At 43.8% G+C, this 19,746-nt stretch overlaps 1 long non-coding RNA gene across 1 annotated transcript in view; it reads left to right on the top strand.

Moving 5' to 3' along the window:
- Positions 1 to 19,746, top strand: part of LOC148122683 (uncharacterized) — a 411,935-nt gene that overhangs the window by 117,887 nt on the left and 274,302 nt on the right. The gene's annotated exons all lie outside the window — the stretch shown is intronic.

The following is a 19,746-nucleotide window of genomic DNA, read 5'->3' as shown; positions in this document are numbered from 1 at the left end:
TTCAAAAGGATTGCCTTCCAGAACACCCTCCACTGCTCCCTTCCACCACATCCTATTCCCAAGCAGGTCATTGCTGATTCTCTCTAGTGGGATTGGAATCTCACAGTACAAACAACCTAACCTGGGTCCTCTTGGGGGCTTGGGGGAAGCCCAGAGCAGCTTCTCACTAACACGGCTGTTGTGAGTCCTGCCTTCCTGGCTTAGTCCTGCAACTTGGGCCACACTGTTCCTTTCACACTTGGAAATGACATCCACTCCACAAAAGTAGTCAAATACTCACTAGGGCCAGGCACTGAGCTTTGTACCTGTGACAAGAAGGAGGAGGAGGAGGAGCAGGAGGAGGAGGGGGAAGAAGAGAAGGAGGAAAGGAAGGAAGGAAGGAAGGAAGGAAGGAAGGAAGGAAGGAAGGAAGGAAAGAATCAGAAGGTGGAAGGCTCACACTTCATTATGTATACAGAGTTCTGTCTGCATGTACGCCTGCAGACCAGAGGAGGGCACCCAATCCCATTACAGATGGTTATAAGTCACCACGTGGTCTCTGGGAACTGAACTCACGACTTCTGAAAGAGCATTAATCTCTGACCCATCTCTCCTCTCCAGCCCTGAGTGAAACTCTGATCTATGAATGAATGAATGAATGAATGAGACACAAACAGTCCCTGTTCTTAAGTTACTCCTATTTTGAAACAAAAATAGATAAATGGGAAATTACACTTCTGCTTTATTTCTGTAGATAGAGGAAGGTAGGGGGACCTCAAGAAGAGGCACAGACAGAAAAGGGACTTTTCCAAAAGACTGGTGCCAGGTGATTTTACCAGGCTTCCTTCCTCTCCCCTTCCCTCCTCCGCTCTTTCCTCCTTTAGTTTTTGTTTGTTTGAGACTGGCCACAAACACACTATGTACTGGAGCAGTGTTCTCAACCTATGGGTCGAGACCCCTTTGGGTCAAAGGATTCTTTCACGGGAGTGACCTAAGGCCATCAGAAAACACAGATATATTTACACTATGGTTTATAACAGTAGCAAAATTACAGTTATGACATAGCAACAAAAGTAAATCTATGGTTGGGGTCATCACAATATGAGGAACTGTATTAAAGGGTTGCAGAATTTGGAAGATTGAGAAGCACTATATTGGAGGATGACCTTAATTAAGAGGATTAATCACTCTTAATTCTCTCGTCTCCTCTTCTCAAGGCTAGGATGGCAGGCGTAGGCCTCTGTGCACAGATTTCTTTTGTTATGGTCATTGGGTTTTGTTGTTGTTTTTTGGGGGTTTGTTTGTTTGCTTGCTTGTTTTTTAGAGACAGGGTCTCTCTGTGTATTCTTAGCTGTCCTGGAACTCCAGGTAGAACTTGAACACACAAAGATCCTCCTGACTCTGCCTTCTGAGTGCTGAGATTAAAGACAGGAGCCACCACACCCAGCTTTTGTTCTTGTTGTTCTTGTTGTTCTTGGTGGTGGTGGTGGTGGTGGTGGTTGATAGGACTTGGGGATCAAATCCAGAGCCTTGCTCACATAGGCAAGTACTCTACCACAGTTACCTCCCTATCCTGATTCTTCATATATATATATAAAACGATGCCATCCAGATTTGGATCACATTTGTATCTCCAGATGTCACCTTTTCCACCTAGCACTAGACCCCCCACTCAGTAGACTCCCAGAGTTCTTGACACTCCTAACCCCACTGGGATGGCTGATCTAAAAGACATAGTAGAGAGAAAAGTTGGAAAGACTGTATCACAGGGGCGAGCTTCCTGAAGAGTGGAGAAAGGCTTTCAAAGTGGAGAAAGGCTGGGTATCAAGGTGGCAGGCACAAGGTGACAAGGTGTGGCTGGGGCGGGCTCTGCTGCCTTGTTCTAGGCTTCTGTAGTCCCCATCCTTTTGTCACCTGGGTTGCTGAGACGCATGAGCGCTGCTTGAGAGCCACTGAAGGTAGAGTATGTGGTCATCCTAGTACTCCAGGAGCAGAAGAATCAAGACTTCAAGGCTAGCCTCAGCTGTATAGCATGTTTGAGGCCAGCCTAGGAAACCTGTCTCAAAAAATATCCCACAAGAACAAAAGCCTGTGGAGGCAGGACTTGTGCCTTCTTGATCTCTGTTTTACATTTGTTTCCAAGATGGTGTTCAATAAATACTCCTTAATTGAATGGGTGAATGAACAAATGAGTTCATTATAGCCTCTGAGAAGGTGATCAACAGCAGGGCAGGGAAAGTTGGAGACTCAGGCTGGCTAACAAAGGAGGCACCAACAGTGTGGAACTAGTAGCAAGTCTCTAGTCAGGCTTGATAGGATGAAACGGACAAAACCCCCAAGTCCTCCGTGGTGGTAAATCTGTGACCCTGACAGAACCTAGAGTCACCTAGAAGACAAATCTCTGGGCGTATTTGAGAGGAAAAGATTGTATCAGATGTCAGTGCCTGAGTGTCTAGACTGGGTGCGTTGAGAGGAGGATCCACCTCAAATGAGGAAGGCACGGATCTGTGGACTGTGGTCCTAAGAACAGGAGAGAGCCAGTAGATAACTGTCCACTTCTGCTCCAACTCGGGCTGGATCTTGAGAGACAATAGTTAAAACTGAGCTAAAATAAACCCTTTGTTCTTTAAGTTGCTTTTGTCAGATACTTTGTTGCAGAAAGGAGGACAGAGTAGCTACGGGTTCTCTTTTAAGCAGGCCACACCCCGTGAGGCAACTTACAAATAGGCATCTGCCTATTCAAGATGCCTCCTCCCTTGGGCCTCCCTTCTTCCCTCCTTGCTTCTGAGACAGGGTCTGGTTACACTGCCTAGGCTGACCCCAAATTCACAATCCTCTTGCCTTAAGATGCTAGGATTATCAGCATACCTTAGCAGGTCCAGCTTCTACATGCATTTTTAGGTAGATGTTATTGTCTCTTTAGACTTTATATCGAGAAATGGTCTTTGGCTGTTTCAAACAGTAAATTGGGTATGAATCTGGAGTCCCAACACTTGGGGTGGAAATGCTCTTATCTAAGTATTTTACTCACTGTCAATTTACTAACTTTTTTTTTCTGAGACAGAATTTTTCTGGTTAACAGCTCTTGCAGTCCTGGAACTCTCTTTGTAGACCAGACTGACCTCAAACTCACAGAGATCCACCTACCTCTACCTTCTGAGTGCTGGAATTAAAGGATATTATTTCCTTCTCAGGTTTTTGATGGAGTTGAAGACTAGATAATTATAGTTATAATTTTTCTTAGTTATGATAAAAGATAAATTATATATAAAACTTGAAACTCACTAACATAGGATAGATAATTAAATATTTTCTCTAATTTTGTCAAAGACAAATAGATTAGATATTGTAACTGTAATTCTTACTTGATAACTGTTTTGTAATTTTACTATATTGAAGTCAAAACCTTCCTTTTTGATTTGACAGAAAGGGGAAATGCTGTGGGATAATGCTTCTATATGCTGTGAACATGTATTACTCTCATTGGTCAATTGGTTAATTAATCGGTTAAAACTGAATTGGCCTATAGCAAAGCAGAATAAGATTTCTGTCCTGCCCAGTTCCCACAGCCAACAAATTCCAAAGAAAATCACACAGAGAACTCCATAAGTTATAACTGATTGGCCCATTAGCTCAGGCTTTGTATTAGCTCTTATAACTTATATTAACCCATTATTCTTATTTATGTTAGCCACATGGCTCAGTACCTTTTTTGGCAGGGCAGGTCACATCCTGCTTCTTCAGGGTCTGGGCGGGACTGCGGAAAGAGTTTCCTTCTTCCCAGAATACTCCTGTTCTCATTGCCCCGCCTCTACTTCCTGTCTGGTTGTCTCACCTATACTTCCTGTCTGGCTACTGGCCAATCAGAGTTTATTTAAAACATAATTGACAGAATATAGAATTGTCCTATACCAGAGAAGCAAGATGCTAGAGGACAAGTAAAATCATGAGCCATGTGACAAAATATGGATTAATAAAAATGTGTTAATTTAAGTTGTAAGAACTAGTTAGTTATAAGCTTGAGCTCAGGCTACAGGCCAAACATTTTGCAATTCATATTAAGCCTCTAAGTGATTATTTGGGACTGGGCAGTTGGAACAAAGCCAAGCTCCACCTCTGTTTACAGGTATATGCCGCTATGACCAGCTAATTTACTAGCTTCTTAAATATTAAGTTCTCCTTAATATTTTACATATTTATTTATTTGGTTTTTCAAGACAGGGTTTCTCTGTGTAACACTTGCTGTCCTGGAAATCACTCTGTAGACCAGCCAGCCTCAAACTCACACAGATCTGCCTGCCTCTGCCTCCCAAGTACAGGTATTAAGGGTGTTCACCACCACTTCCTAGCTCATATTTTATTTATTTTTAAAAAACTTCTATTTATTTATTTTTTAGATGTTTTGTCTGCATGTATGTATACGCAGTCTCCTCGAAGGCCAGAAGAGAGCATTAGATCCCCTGGGGCTGGAGTTAGAGACAGTTGTGAGTGCCCATGTAGGTGCTATGAGTAAAACACGGATCCTCTTGAAGAGCAGTCGGTGCTCTTAACCTCTGAGCCATCTCTCCAGCTCCTCCTTCACATTCTCATTAGCTGTGTATGTTCTTGAGCACAGGACATTGGTATTCAGCAGCAGCTGAAGGATGTTTGAGGGGCTTCTGGGCTTAATGAACTCTCAAGACTAGGAGGTTAGAATGACAGGGAAAGCTCTGCCCCGCAGCTCAGTCTTATAGGGAAACAGGATATAGGAGGAATAATGGCCCACATGAGCCAAAGCCATTATAGCCTCTGGTCCAGACTTCCTGCCCCGATGTCCTGGAGTGATTTCACTCCGGATGATGGGGCTGCAGCCTATGGTTAGCTAACTTTTTTACATTCTCAAGCCTACAGCCACACACAGTGACCTAAAATATGTCAGCAAGATACTATCTAGATTACTCCAGTAGGCTGCGGGCCAGATGTCATCTCTTCTGCTGCGGCCTTCAGGATTCCTTCATATGATAAATGTTTACATTCATCCATTCCATGTGGGATGTTGGTGAGGCAATACAAGCCTTGTGTGGAGGCCTTCAGTGATGTAAGATATCTCTCTTTTTTAAAAGATACAAAGACATTTACTAGTGACTTAAATTAATACAGAGTTATTTATTAATATATTTTGAAAATAATTTTAGGATTTCACAGAAGAGTGAATAAATGAAGAAAGCATATGCCTTTTAAATAGTATGAATATTGTGAACATGTTCATACACTTAAAGATTTTTTACCTTGAAAGAAGTGGCAAAATATATTGAATTAAGTTCTTAATGATAAAAAAGAATACTTGAAATAATAAACATTTTATACTCTTTATCACTTATTTGTTTTTTTGATATACGATATTTCTAAGGTTTGGAATAGCAAAGGAAATAATATTCCAATTTTGGGCTGGGGAAACTCAGGCTGAAAGTGCTGCTTTGTTTCTCCACAAACTTGGGTTGCTGGTGTTTTCTAACTTAATTGAAATAAATTGGGATGGACAAGGTGCTGTATATCTGCAACCCCAGCATCTGGGAATCCAAAGCAGGAGAATCCCCAAGTTCAAGGCCAGTCTGGACTATATAGTGATGTCTGGCCCTCAGTATGCAGAGACATACATCCTGAGACTGGACAGATGGCTCAGTGGTTGAGAGCACTTGTTGCCCTTCCAGAGAACCTTGGTGCAGTTCTAAGCACCCACATAGTGGCTCACAGCCCTCTGTAACTCTAGTTCCAAGAGATACCATACCCTCTTCTGGTCTTTGTAGGCATCAGACACACAAGTAGTACACAGACATAAGTGAAAATAAAACACCCACAAATAAAAATATGTCTTTATTTAAAATTAAAAAATGAAACAAGCCAGGCCCAACACTCTGGAGGCAGAGGCAGGCGGATCTCTGTGAGTTCAAGGCCAGCATGATCTGCAAGAGCTAGTTCCAGGACAGGCTCCGAAGCTACAGAGAAACCCTGTCTTTTTTTTTTTTTAAGATTTATTTATTTATTTATACAGTATCCTGCCTGTAGGCCAGACGAGGGCACCAGATCTCATTATGGATGGCTGTGAGCCACCATGTGGTTGCTGGGAATTGAACTCAGGACCTCTAGACGAGCAGTCAGTGCTCTTAACCTCTGAACCATCTCTCCAGCCCCAGAAACCCTGCCTTGTAAAAACAAACAAACAAAAGATGTAGCCGAGTGAAGGGTCTGGTTAGACGAAGTCTGAGAACAGCAGTCACAACATAATCAACACTCCAGTCAAAACACTTATCACTCGCAAAGACTCCCCCGTGATAGTGAGCTTGTTTTCAGCTTTTAATTTTGAAGTCATTTTACATGTCTAGGAGTTACAATGAGAACCAGCAGCCCCATGCTCCCTTCATCCATCTCCTCCAGTGATCACATCTGACATAGCTATAATACAACAGTAAAAGCACGCAATGTTTGCAGTACAGAGTGGAGATACACTTCTATCTCATCTTATCACATTTGGATTCTTCCAACCACGCAGTCAGCACTACAAAGCATCACAATGGGAGGGGTCGCCACTCCCTCCCTTCCCTGAGGGTCACAGACAGCTAAGGGGTGGCTGGGGACACACACAGTGGCAGATGCCTCAAACCCAGCACCCTGGAGGTAGAGACAGGAAGATCTCTGTGAGTTCCACGCCAGCCTGAAACTCACTACAGAGTGATGAAAGCCAGGTTGGCCCTGAATTTATAAAGATCCACCTGCCTCTGCCTCCCAAATGCTGGGGTTAAAGGCACTACAGATGGTTCTTAACACAGGTCTCACTGTACCTACCCCGGGCTGGTCTCAAACTTGGGATCCTGCTTCCACCTCTCAGAGTTCTGAGATGATAAGTGTGCACCACGACCTTCAGCCTTTAGAGATTTTTTTTTTTTCTCTCAATCTTTCAGATTCAGGTTGCAAGTGTTTAGTGTGCTTCTTGTTATGGCTGATTAAGTATCCCAAAGTGTCTTTGTGTTTTAGGATTTCCCCAGTAAGTCATCACAGACTTGGTGGCTTAAATTAAAAGATATTTATTCTCATGTAGTTCTGGTGGCCAGAAGTTTCAAAATTGAGGTCTCAGCAGGGCTAGTGTATGCTCTTTCCCCTGAAGTCTCTAGAGCAGAATGTTCTCTGGTGTCTTCCAGCTGCCCAAGGTCTCACACCGTGCTGCCCAGATAAGCCAAGAAATTTCCTGGGTTCTTGTGATTCTCCTGCACACTGAACTACAGGCATAGGATGCTCCACGCACCACTATGGGGTATTTACTTAGTTAGGTTTGTTTTGGGGGGATGGTTTGAGGCAGGGTTTCTCTGTGTAGCTTTGGATCCTGTCCTGGAATTTGCTTTGTAGACCATGCTGACCTCGAACTCACAGAAATCTGCCTGCTCAACCTCCTGAGTGTTGGGATTAAAGGTGTGTGCCACCATCGCCTGGCTAGGGTTTTATATAGCCCAGGATACTTTGAACTCGCTATGTAGGCTGGCCTTGAACTCATGATCTTCCTGTCACCACTTCCTAAGTGATGAGATCACAGACTTGTGCCCCTATATCCAACCCTTAACTTGTTTGTTTTTTGAGACAAGATCTCGTTATGTATACTTGACTGTCCTGGAGCTTGGTGTGTAGACCAGGCTGGTCTCAAACTCAGCAATCTGCCTGCCTCTGTCTCCTGAGTGCTGGGATTAAAGGTGTAGGCCGCTATGAACTGTTACTATGCTGGTTACAACATGACCTTGCCCACTTAGGGTTTCCGCCACAGGCATACTTCCTTAATCCCTTCCCCACCTCCTCTCCTACTTTATCCTCTCTTCCTTTTTTCCTTGCTCCCTCTTTCCCTGCCAACATCTATAGAACCCATCTACACCTACATCTGTAATACCCAGGGCCTTGTATATGCTAGGCCAGCGGTTCTCAACCTTCCAAATGTTTCAACCCTTTAATACAGTTCCTCGTGTTGTGGAGACCGCCCCCCCCCACCACCACAGCATTATTTCCTTGCTACTTCATAGCTGTAATTTTGGTAGTGTTATGAATCATAATGTAAATATCCAATATGCAGGATATCTGATATGTGACCCCTGTGAAAGGGTCATTCATCCCCCAAAGAGGTTGAGAACCACTGTGCTAGGCAAACACTCTACCAGTGAGCCCCATCTTTAGCTCCCTTTCCTCTGTCTCTTACAAACATTTGCTGTTGAATTTAGGGACAACTCAGATAATTCAGCATAATCTCATGCCAAGATAGTAAACATGGGGCTGGAGGACCAGTTCGACTGGCTCAGCTGGCCAAAAGGGCTCACTACTCTTCCAGAGTTCAGATCTTGAAAGAAAGACCCGGATAAATCCAGACCCCTCTAGCAAGAAAAATAGAGCCAAAAATCTAGGTTAGCCGGTTCAGTGACTGTTTCAAGAACTAGCTGAAGATAAAGTTAGATTATAATCTTGAGAATAATCTTGAGAAACAGGGAGTTACCCCCTTGTGATTATCACTGGTATTTTTGGAATTTTTCAGTGATCACTGGTATTTTCAGAATTTTCCAATGACGCCCTCCCTACCCCCTTTGGATTGCTGGGTTGTGGTTCTTCCCTTAAATACCCCTTCTCCCAGCTACTTGGGGTCAAACTCTCTACCCCTGCGTGGGAAGTGAGTTTCCAGCAGCAGTGCACTGGTTCCTGTCCTGTCAATAAACCCCATGTGATTGCAGCAAGGACGGTCTCTCGTGAGTTCCTGGGGGATCGTGTTATCCCGAGACTTGAGTGAGAGTCTCCCCATCCGGGGGCCTTCCAATCACAACACCCATATCAGGCAGCTCACAGCTACCTGTAGCCTCCGCTCCAGGGGACTTTTGAGGACACATGCACACACACACACACACACAATTTTTTTCAAAAGGCATTTAACACAGTCACCTCTGCAAAGAACTTTTGTCCAAATAAGGCCACATTCTCAGGTCTAGGAGTCAGGATGTGTACATGAGCTTTGGGTAAGGGCTCAAGTTTACCCCTTCAACATGATATGAATATAACACCATATTTTGTTCATCCCTTCAGCTATTTGTGAGACATTTGTTTTCAGGTTTGGGTTATTATAAATAAAGTCTTTATGGACAGCCACATGCATGTTTGTGTAGATACCTTCTTTTCTTTATCTGGGACAGAAGTCAAGGAGTTTAGTAATTCCTAAGTCACACAGTGTCATACAGTTAAGGTTTCTTCCTTCCTTCCTTCCTTTCTTCTGTCCATCTTTCTTTCTTTCTTTCTTTCTTTCTTTCTTTCTTTCTTTCTTTCTTCTTTCTTTTTTCATGTCTTTTTATTATTTTTCAATACAGGGTTTCTCTGTGTATCCATGGCTGTCCTGGAACCTTTAATCCTAGCACTTGGAAAGCAGAGGTAGACAGATTTCTGAGTTCAGGGCCAGCCTGGTCTACAGAGGAAGTACCAGGACAGCCAAGGTTACACAGAGAAACCATATCTTGAAAAACCCCAAATAAAATAAAATAATAAATAATAAGATAAAAAATAAAAAAGATTCTCTCTTTCCAGGTATGTCTAGGTGTCTAGGTTTGTGTCAAGTTGACAAAAGCTAGCCAGCACACTTCCAACGGTGCTTCTCTATCTCATTGGCATAGCAACTCAGGAGGGCATCTAAGAAACCAGATCATCTTTGCCTTTTCTTTCTTTTCCTTTTTTTTTTTTTTGTTTGTTTGTTTTTTGTTTTTCGAGACAGGGATTTTCTGTAGCTCTTGGAGCTTGTCCTGGAACTAGCTCTTGTAGACCAGGCTGGCCTCGAACTCACAAAGATCCACCTGTCTCTGCCTCCCAAGTGCTGGGATTAAAGGCATGTGCCACCACCGCCCGGCTCCTCCTTTTTTGTCTTTCTTTTTTCCTCTTCCTTCCTTCCTTCCTTCCTTCCTTCCTTCCTTCCTTCCTTCCTTCCTTCCTTTCTTTCTTTCATTCTTTCTTTCTTTCTTTTTGAGACAAGGTTTTACAATGTAACCCTGACTGGCCTAGAATTAACTATGTAGACTAGATTGACCTTTAACTTACCTCTGCCTCCAAGTATTGGAGGCTAGGGGCCTGGATCTTGGTTTCTTAGAGCTCCTGCTGCTACTGGTGGGGTTTGCCAAGCAAAGGCCCTAGGGCTCTCACTGCATCAGTGAGCTGAAACGAACTCAGCTTGTAGCCTATAGCTCTACCTCTGAGCAAGACAGTCAAACTGTCCTTAAACACCCTGGAAACTTGGCACTGACTTCGCCTCTTTATGGAAGCAAGTCCTTTAGGCATGATTCCAAAACACAGAATTCTCACTTGTGTTCAAAATTTGCTCTGGCAACTATTTTTCTTTCTCAACAAGTTTATTCAGAGTTTCCAAAAAATTCTTCAGCAGACCTCTCATTGGCACTTAGAGTTGTCACTCACTTCTACACTGTGTGATGGATGAAGATTCCTTGGGGCCTTAACAAACCTGGAGCCAGCAATGAACTCCCTATCACAGTGAGATCCAGTATTTTCTTTCAACTTTGCAAACTTTTGACTTTGGCACCCTGGCTGTGGTAGTGTTGGAAAGCATGTACTTGTTCTGTGTCTGTCTGGTCAATCCAACTCATTAGAAGTTTCTGTTTTAGTTACTTAGTTATGTATGTGTGAGACAGATTGGGGGAGCAGGCGCATGCTGTGGCAGGGTGTTGAAGTCAGAGGATAGCCTTTGGAAGTTGGTTCTTGCCTTCCACTTTATTGAGACAGGACATATTGTTTCTTCAATGTATATACCTGGCTAACTGGCCCACAACCATCTGGGCAATTCTCCTGTCCCTCCCCTTCCACCTAGTGCCGGGATTCAGATGTGCTGCCAAGGCTAGTTTCTACTTTTTTTGAGACAGAGTCTCTCAGAGTGGCCTCGGAGAGCTTTCTATCAGCTAAGCAGGCGTTGAACTCCAAGAGGTTCAATTGCATCTATTTTCCAAGTGCTGGGATCAAAGTTGTGCACCAACACACCCAGCTGCAATCCAGCTTTTTAAATGTGTGTTCCATGGATTGAAGGGGGGCTCTCAGTCTGTGTGTGTGTTCCACGGATTGAAGGGAGGCTCTCAGTTCTGTGTAGTCTTTACCCACTGAACTATTCCTGCAGCCCCATTAGAGACTTCTATATATCTGATACAGGACCTTCTCAGATACGTTTATCTGCTTTCCCTCTTTCCTCAACACCCTCTCCCCCTTCCTTCTTTTTTCCTTTCCTCTTTCTTTTTAATTTGATGCTGGGTCTATGTAGCCCTAGCTAGCCTGGAACTCTCTGAAACTCTCTAGTTAACTAAATCGAATTTGAATTCTGAGGTCTGTCTGGCAGAGGATCTACCTCTAGAGTGTTAAGATTAAAGTATAGGCCGGGCAGTGGTGGCACACATCTTTAATGCCAGCACTTGGGAGGCAGAGGCAGGCAGATCTCTATGAGTTTGAGGCCATCCTGGTCTACAAGAGCTAGTTTTAGGACAGCTAGGGCTGTTACACAGAGAAACCCTGTCTTGAAAACAAATAAATAAAACAAAAAACAAAAACAGCTGGGTGGTGGTGGTACACGCCTTTAATCCCAGCACTCGGGAGGCAGAGGCAGAGAGATCTCTGTGAGTTCCAGGCCAGCCTGGTCTACAAGAGCTAGTTCCAGGACAGGCTCCAAAGCAACAGAGAAACCCTATCTTGAAAAAAAAAAACCCAACAACAAAAAGATTAAAGCATGCCCCCCCCCCACACTCAGTCAGTTTCCTTTTATATGCAGAGCTGGAGAGAGAGCTCATCAGTTAAGAGTACTTATTAGTATCACAGAGGATCAGGATTCAGTTCCCAACATCCAATGGCAGCTTACAACCATTTGTAACTCCAAGCCAAAGGAATCCAACTCCCTCTTCTTGTCTCCAGGGCACTGTGTGCATGTGGTGCAAAGACATACACTCAGGCAAAACATTCAGACACATGAAATAAATAAAGGGGATACTGTGGAATAATCCTTTTGTGCCCTATGAAAATGTATTGCTCTTACTGGTCTAATTAAAAAAAAAAAAAACTAACTGGCCAATACCCAGGCATGAGGAGGTTAGGCAGGAGAGCCAGACTGAGAGGATGCTGGGAAGAAGGGCAGAGAAACCATCCAGACTCAGAAGGACGTGTAGAAGATGAGGCAACAAGCCATGAACCACACGGTAGCATGTAAATGAATAAATATGGGTTATGTAAGAGCTAGTTACTAACAAGACTAAACTGTTGGCTGAGCATTGTAATTAATAATAAGCCTCTGTATGGTCATTTGGGAGCTGGCTGGCAGTACAGAAACTTCCACCAATAGGGACGGGGGGGGGCGAGGGGGAGAACAATTGAGGAATGGCTCGACAGTTAAGAGCACTGGCTACTTTAAGAGGCGCTCAGTTTGATTTCCAGGACCCACACAGCTACTCATCGCATTTTTATCTCCAGTCTTGGGGGATCCACTGCCACCTGCTGCCCTCTGTGAGCACCAAGAATGCACAGAGGCACAGACAAACACCTGTGCTGCCCAAAAACCTGTGCATATAAAATACAGAAAGAGTAAAAATTTGAAAAAGAAGCCAGGTGTGATGATGCATGCCTTTAATCTACTCAGGAGGTAGAAGCAGGCACATCTCTAAGTTCAAGGTCAGCCTGGTCTACAGAGTGAGTTCTAGTCCAGGACAGCCAGAGTTAAGAAACCCTGTCTCAAAACAAACAAAACAAAAAAATCAAGGTATAGTACTGTAAATACATAAGCATTGAAGCTGCTTACTATCACATACTCCACACTGTGATACTGCATACTGACTGTTCCCTCGATGGCAGTGTAATATACTTTTTTTTTCAATATTTATTTATTTATTATGTATACAATATCCTGTCTACATGTATACCTGCAGGTCAGAAGAGGGCACCAGACCTCATTACAGATGGTTGTGAGCCACCATGTGGTTGCTGGGAATTGAACTCAGGACCTTTGGAAGAGCAGGCAATGCTCTTAACCTCTGAGCCATCTCTCCAGCCCAAGTGTAATATACTTATTAACCCCAGTATTATCATGAACACTGGAGAGATACTTATGACTGCTAGGATGTCATGAAATAATAGGAAATTGCCAGCTGTTTTATAATTTTATGCTATATGCAGTATGATGCATACGAACCATGCATACATCATATAGGTGGTCCAGGATGGAGACTCTCTCTCTCTTTTTTTTTTCAAACAAGTTCTATGTAGACCTAGTGGTCCTGGAACATACACACTCTGTAGACCAGGCTGGCCTCAAATCCACAGAGATCTGTCTGCCTTCGCTTTTCGAGTGCTAGGAATTACTTCTTTTCCTTGAGGCTAGTTTTTTTTTTTTTTTCATTTGTTTCAACTAAGACAGAAGTTGGTACTGGGAGTGGGGAACTGCTGTGATAGGCCAGACCCTGATTTTGTTTGGAGGAATGTGGACTTTAGGACTTTGGAAAGCAGCTGAATGTTTTACATAGCGCATAATGGTACGTACATATTAGTAGGAACATGGAGGACTGTGTAGCTGAGGGTGATTTGAATTGTGGGGGCCTGGCTTAAGAGTTTTCAGAGAAGAATGTGAGCATGTGTCCTAGAGATCATTCAAGTAATATTTTGGCAAAGAACGTGTCTGCTTTCTACCCTTGTCTGAAAAAAAAAATCTGTCTGAGACTAAATTGAAGAGTTATGGATTAACAATTTTGACAGAGGAAATTTCCAGATAGCCTGGTGTTGACTGTTACTTAGTTATTAGTGACCATGTTTATGCAGATCTAAAGTAAATAAAAGTAGAAAATATAGATTAAAAGTTTAAAGAAAATCTGATACTAAATAAAATAAAGGGAGTGGTGACCTCAGGGCAAGACCCCACTCAGACAGGCTTCCAACTTGTAAAAAGGAATTAAAGAAAATCTTAGGGCCCTGTGTGGTGGCACTTGCCTTAATTCCAGTATTTCAGAGGCAGAGACAGAGGCAGGTGGTTTTCTCTGAGTTTGAGGCCAACCTGGTCTAGAGGGAGTTTCAGGACAGCCAAGCTTAGGCAATGAAGGGAACTATCAAAAAAAAAAAAAAAAAAAAAAAAAAAAAAGAAAGAAAGAAAGAAAGAAAGAAAGAAAGAAAATAAAATGGACCAACTATTCCAGGGCCAATGAGGTGTTGCTGGACTTTCCCTTTGCACCACCAGTTCCCAAATAATGACACAGAGACTTATTAATTATGAAAGCTTGGTCTTTAGCTTAGGCTTGTTTCCAACTGGCTCTCATAACTTCATTCACCTGCTTTCTATTAATCTACATTTTACCAAATGGCTTTCTACCTCTCTTTCATTCTGTATGTCTGACTTCCTCTGTGTCTTGCTGACATCTTCTGCAAACCTAGATTCATCCTAAATTCGTCTCTCTCCCTGGAGGTCTTGCCTACCTCTTCTGGCTTGCTATTGGCCATTCATCTCTTTATTAAGCCAATCAGAAGGCATCTTATCAAAGACACATCTTCACAGTGCACAAAATGGTTATCCCACAACAGTGAGATGCTGACCAGCTCAGCATGGTCCTCGGATTTCAACATTCTTGGTTCCTGTGACCCTCATGGTAACATGAGCCTTCAGCACAGGCCCCAGTCACATCAGGACCACGGATCCAGACATGGCCCTCAGCAGCAGTCCAGGCCCTGGTGTCACCATGACCCTAGTGGCAGCAAAGGATATTCAGATCAGTGTAACCCTGGTGACAGCATGGCTCTTGGACACCCACATGACCACAGTTGTGGCCTAGACCTGGGTATTCATGTGGCCTTTGGTGGCAACATGGGGTCCAGCTAGTGAGCCATTTTCTTTTCTCTTCCTTCCTTCCTTCCTTCCTTCCTTCCTTCCTTCCTTCCTTCCTTCCTTTCTTTCTTTTTTTGGCTTTTTCAAGACATGGTTTCTCTGTAATTGCCTAGCTTTCCTGGAACTCACTTTGTAGACCAGGCTAGCCTTGAACTCACAGAGATCCACCTATCTCTGTCTCCCGAGTGCTGGTATTAAAGGTGTGCACTACCACTGCCCAGCAAGTGAGGCATTTTCATGGTGGCCATTTAAAAAGCTTTTTCTAACTACTCTAATATTTGTGTCATTTTTGTGTTGGTGCCTATAATGGACTTCTATCTATCTATCTATCTATCTATCTATCTATCTATCTATCTATCTATTTTTGGCTTTTCAAGACAAGGCTTCTCTGTGTAGCCCTGACTGTCTCAGAACTCACTCTGTAGACCAAGCTGCCTCAAACTCAGAGATCCACCTGCCTCTGTCTCCTGAGTGCTGGGATTAAAGGTGTGCACCACCACTACCTAGCTTATAAATGATTTTTTTTTGTCTGTGGTAGCCCAGACTGGCTTTGGGGCCTTTAACTTGCTATGAAGCTGGGGATGACCTTAAACTCTTTGTCCTTGTGCATCCTTCTTCCCAAGTGCTAGAATCACAAACATCTGCCGCCTCATCCAGTCTAGTTTTTTTCTAATGTTTTATCATTTGTAAGTATGCATGTGTCTATGTGTGGAAATCTGCACATATTTCCTGAGGAGACCAGAGATGTTGGACACACCAGGGTTGGAGTTACTGTTAGTTGTGAGCTCCCTAACATGGGTGCCAGGAACTGAACTGGGGTCCTCTTCGAGAGAGGTTTGTGCTCTCAACCAAACTTTCTTTGTCATGCTTTCTTTGTGATGCTTTCTTGTCAGCATCACTTATGTAGCTTTTGAAAACTGATTTATCAATTGTGTGTATGTGTATCTCTGTGTGTTTATGTGTGTGCCTGTTTGTGTGTATATCTGTGTGTGTGCCTGTGTATGTATCTGTGTGCCTGCATGTGTGTGTATGTGTATCTGTGTGTGTGTGGATATGTATGTGTCTGTGTGTGTATGTATGTGTATCTGTGTGTGCCTGTGTGTGTGTATCTGTATATGTATGTGTGAGTGACAAGGTGAGCTTGTGGAGGTCAGAAGTCAGATGTGTAGAGCTGGTCCTCTCCTTTCACCTTTACTTGTGTTCTGAGGACTGAACTCAGCTTGCCATGTTTGTATAGCATAAACCTTTACTTCCTGAGCCATCTCACTGGCCCCTTCTTATTTCTTCTTTTAAAAATATTTTTTAAATGTTTATGTAAATAGGTGTTTTACCTGCATGCGTGTCTGTGCACCGCTCGCATGACTGGTGCCAGAGAGGGCATTGGATCCCCTGGGACTGAACTTACAGAAGGTTGTGAGTCACCATGTGGGTGCTGGAAATCAAACTGAGAACCTCTGGAGGAGCAGCCAGTGCTCTTAACTGCTGAGCCATTTCCACAACCCCAATTAGCCCCCAATAATTTTTCTCCCATTAGGATATCATGGAGGGCAGAGGATAAGATGTGGGAACTGGCTTCTCTACTGTGTGGATTCCAGGGACCAAACTCAGGTTGCGAGGCTTGGGGGACAGCACCTTTGCCCACTGAGTCATCTGCTTCCCCTTTTCCTCAAGTTAAATCTGTGAGGTTCTTGGCATGAGAAGAGGTTTTGGATCGAGACTAGGATAGTTTGGAAACGATCAACCTCTGGGTCTCATTTTATTCTGAGCTTACTCCTCCTCCTTCACCGCTCTGTGGGAAGAACAGGGATGGCATCCCCTAATGCCAGGAGGGTGCGAAAGTCCAGGGTCCCCTTTGGTCTCCACTGCAGCTGGAGCTGGAGAGGGAGGGGTGTCCTTCTAAACACTAGGCAGTTTCTGCTTTAGGCCCCCACTGACACCACACAAGCTGGGTATGGGATGATACCTCTTTATGTCTCCCAGGGGCCTCCACTGCTATTGTGCAAAGACATGGATGGCCTCACTATTGGTGATGTCCTGACTGAATCTCTGATCACTTGGAGAGGAGGTGGAGGGGCTTCATCACAGTCAGCCTAGCAGCCCTAGGCTTTCTACTTGGCCCAGTGATGGGGTAAGAATGAGGCTGGCATCAAGATGGCACTGTCTAAACATTAGCTGTCTCTCCAGCACCATTTCTTGTCCTTTAACTAAGGAAGCAGGCTCTCCTCAGGACTTTCCTTGGCACCATTACTGGCAGTTTTGGGTTCTTGGTGTCTCTCCAGCATCCATCTTGACATATGTGGGACAAAAAGAACATCCAGGAAACGGCACCAAGTCATTCTTTGGTCACAAGGTACATAGAAGGTCTCTTTTCTTATTGAATCTGCCTGTTCCATTTATATACAGTGTCCAGAATTTAGCTGTACTGAGTAAGAGGATTCAGGAAAAGCTTGTCTACTCTGTCTTTCCAGAGACAGAAACTGGGCTGAATACTTGAAACACTTTACCCAGGCACAGGCCTGGAATCCCAGTGCATGAGAGGTGGAGGGAGGAGGGTTTGGGGTTGGAGGCCAGCTCAGGCTACACAGTGGGACTTTGTCTCAAAACAAAACAAACGCTCAACATTAAAACAACAACATCAATACAGATTTCTGGTTAAAAAAATGCAGGTTTCTTTGAGGCAGTGGAGGCACACACCTTTAATCCCAGCACTTGGGAAGCAGAGGCAGGCAGATCTCCAAGTTTGAGGCTAGCCTGGTCTACATGAGTTCCAGGACAGCCAGGGCTACACAGAGAAACCCTGTTATAAAACAAACAAACAAACAACAAGAGCAGAATAAAGGTTTCTGTTATCATCAAATTTTGGGTGCTGTCGCCATAGTCCCATCCTTCTGTCTGGAAACAGTTGGTCAAAGCCAGATACGTCTCTGTGTAAATAGGGTACCATCTGTGCTAGTTTACAAACTGACCTCACATCTGCTCAGGGTCCTGAAGCTGGAACTTGACACCTATGTATCAAACCGGTATCATCTCTGGGAAGTGATGGCTGCAGTAAAGACTGAATGTGATGTGAGGAAGGGAGTCCCTGGCAGGGATCCTTACAGGATTTGCTACCTCATTGCAAAAATGTTTTCTTTCTCCCAGGATAGAAACAACTAAGCACAAAATGTTCTGGGCAGTTACAATGGAAACAGTTCCCTTCTCCCACATAAGGAAAGAGCTAGCCCCTTTACTGTAAAGGAGTTAAGTCTCCAGCCCCAAGGTGTGCTGACATCAACATCCCTAATGGTGGGACCGTTTACTACTGTTCGCCAATATGCTGTGCTGACCCCCAACAATAAAATTATTTTTTTGCTACTTCATAACTGTAATTTTGCTACTATTATGAATCGTAGTATATATGTTTTCTGACAGTCTGAGGCGATGCCTGTGGAAGTGTCATTTGGCCCCTCCCCCAAAGGGGTTTCTACCTATGGTAAGAGCCTCTGCTTTAAGTCTTTCTCCCTCCTCCTGGGTCGTCACATAAGATTTGTAGGGCTGAGTGAGGCATCTGCTGGAAGTGATTATTTGTGCCTGTATTTCCTCCCTACTGCTCTCTGAGTTCCATGTCAAGAACCACTGCTCCATCTGCCATCTTGGTTCTTCCTTAAGTGCCCTGAAGGTTAAACTTGGTGATGTGCCTAGCACGCTCGGCCTTGAACGATTATGATGTTAGACACAAGAGATTGTGTTGGCACTCTTGTCTCTATCTACCTTGGTTATAATTCTCTGAGCCGGGGCTGGGAAGATGACTCAGTATATTAAAATTCTTGCCAGGAAAATGCGAGAACGTGAGTTTGAATTCCCAGAACCCGGAAAGTCTGTTCTTTCCTCAATAAATGGTCATGAATATTCTTGCCAAAACCCACTGACCATAGCTCTATGGGGACATGGGCTCCTCTCAGCTAAGCTGTTGGTCCCTGTGCCAGTGCACATCACATTAGTTGCTACTGCTCTGTAGTGAGGTCTGAAATAGGGAACTGGAAGTTTCCCAACCATGTTATTCATTTTCATTATTGTTTTGCCTATTCTGGTGTCTTTATAGCCCAATATGAACTTGAACATTGGCCAATTTCTATTAAGACACTAATGGGCTTTGTAAGAGAGTGTGCAGGCCTTTAATCCCAATACTCAAGAGGGCACGGGTAGGTGGATCTGTGAGTTTGAGGACAGCCTGGTCTACAATGCAAGTTCCAGGGAACAGGACTATTAAGATTGTCTAAAGAAAAAAAAAAGTTATTTCAAAAAATGTTATTTTCTAATACTAACTTTTAAGGCATAGGTTCAGACATTTTTTTTTTCTTTTTCAATACAGGGTTTATCTGTGTAACAGTCCTAGCAATCCTGGAACTTGATTTTGTAGATCAGGCTGGCCTTGAACTCTTGAGGGAGGTCCATCTGCCTTTGCCTCCCAAATGCTGGGATTAAAGACATGCTCCACCACTGCCCACCTAAATTCATTCATTTTGGAGACAGGGCTTCTTTGTGTAGCCTTGGCCATCCTCCTGGAACTCAATCTGTAGACCAGGCCTTGAATTTACAAGGCATCCATCTGCTTCTGCCTCCCTAGTGCTGGGGTTGAAAGGCATGTACCTTCACCACCAGGCCTTCAGGCATTTAACACACAAAGTAATTTGTGGGCAGTGAAATGACTTACCAGCTAAATAAAAGGTGCCTGCCATCAAGCCTGAAGACATGAGTCTGATCCCTGGGGCAAACATAGTGGAGGGAGAGATCCAATCAATGCAAGTTACCTTCTGATTATGGCTCATTGTGGCTCTTGTCTATAATTCCAGCAGGCAGGAGGCTTAGGGAGAGGATACCTGGGCTACAGTAAACCCCTGCCC

Source organism: Myodes glareolus, chromosome 3, assembly GCF_982192425.1.
Source record: "Myodes glareolus chromosome 3, mMyoGla1.1, whole genome shotgun sequence".
Taxonomy (NCBI): domain Eukaryota; kingdom Metazoa; phylum Chordata; class Mammalia; order Rodentia; family Cricetidae; genus Myodes; species Myodes glareolus.
Note: the sequence above shows the minus strand (reverse complement) of the source record. Positions and strands in the feature narration are given on the sequence as shown.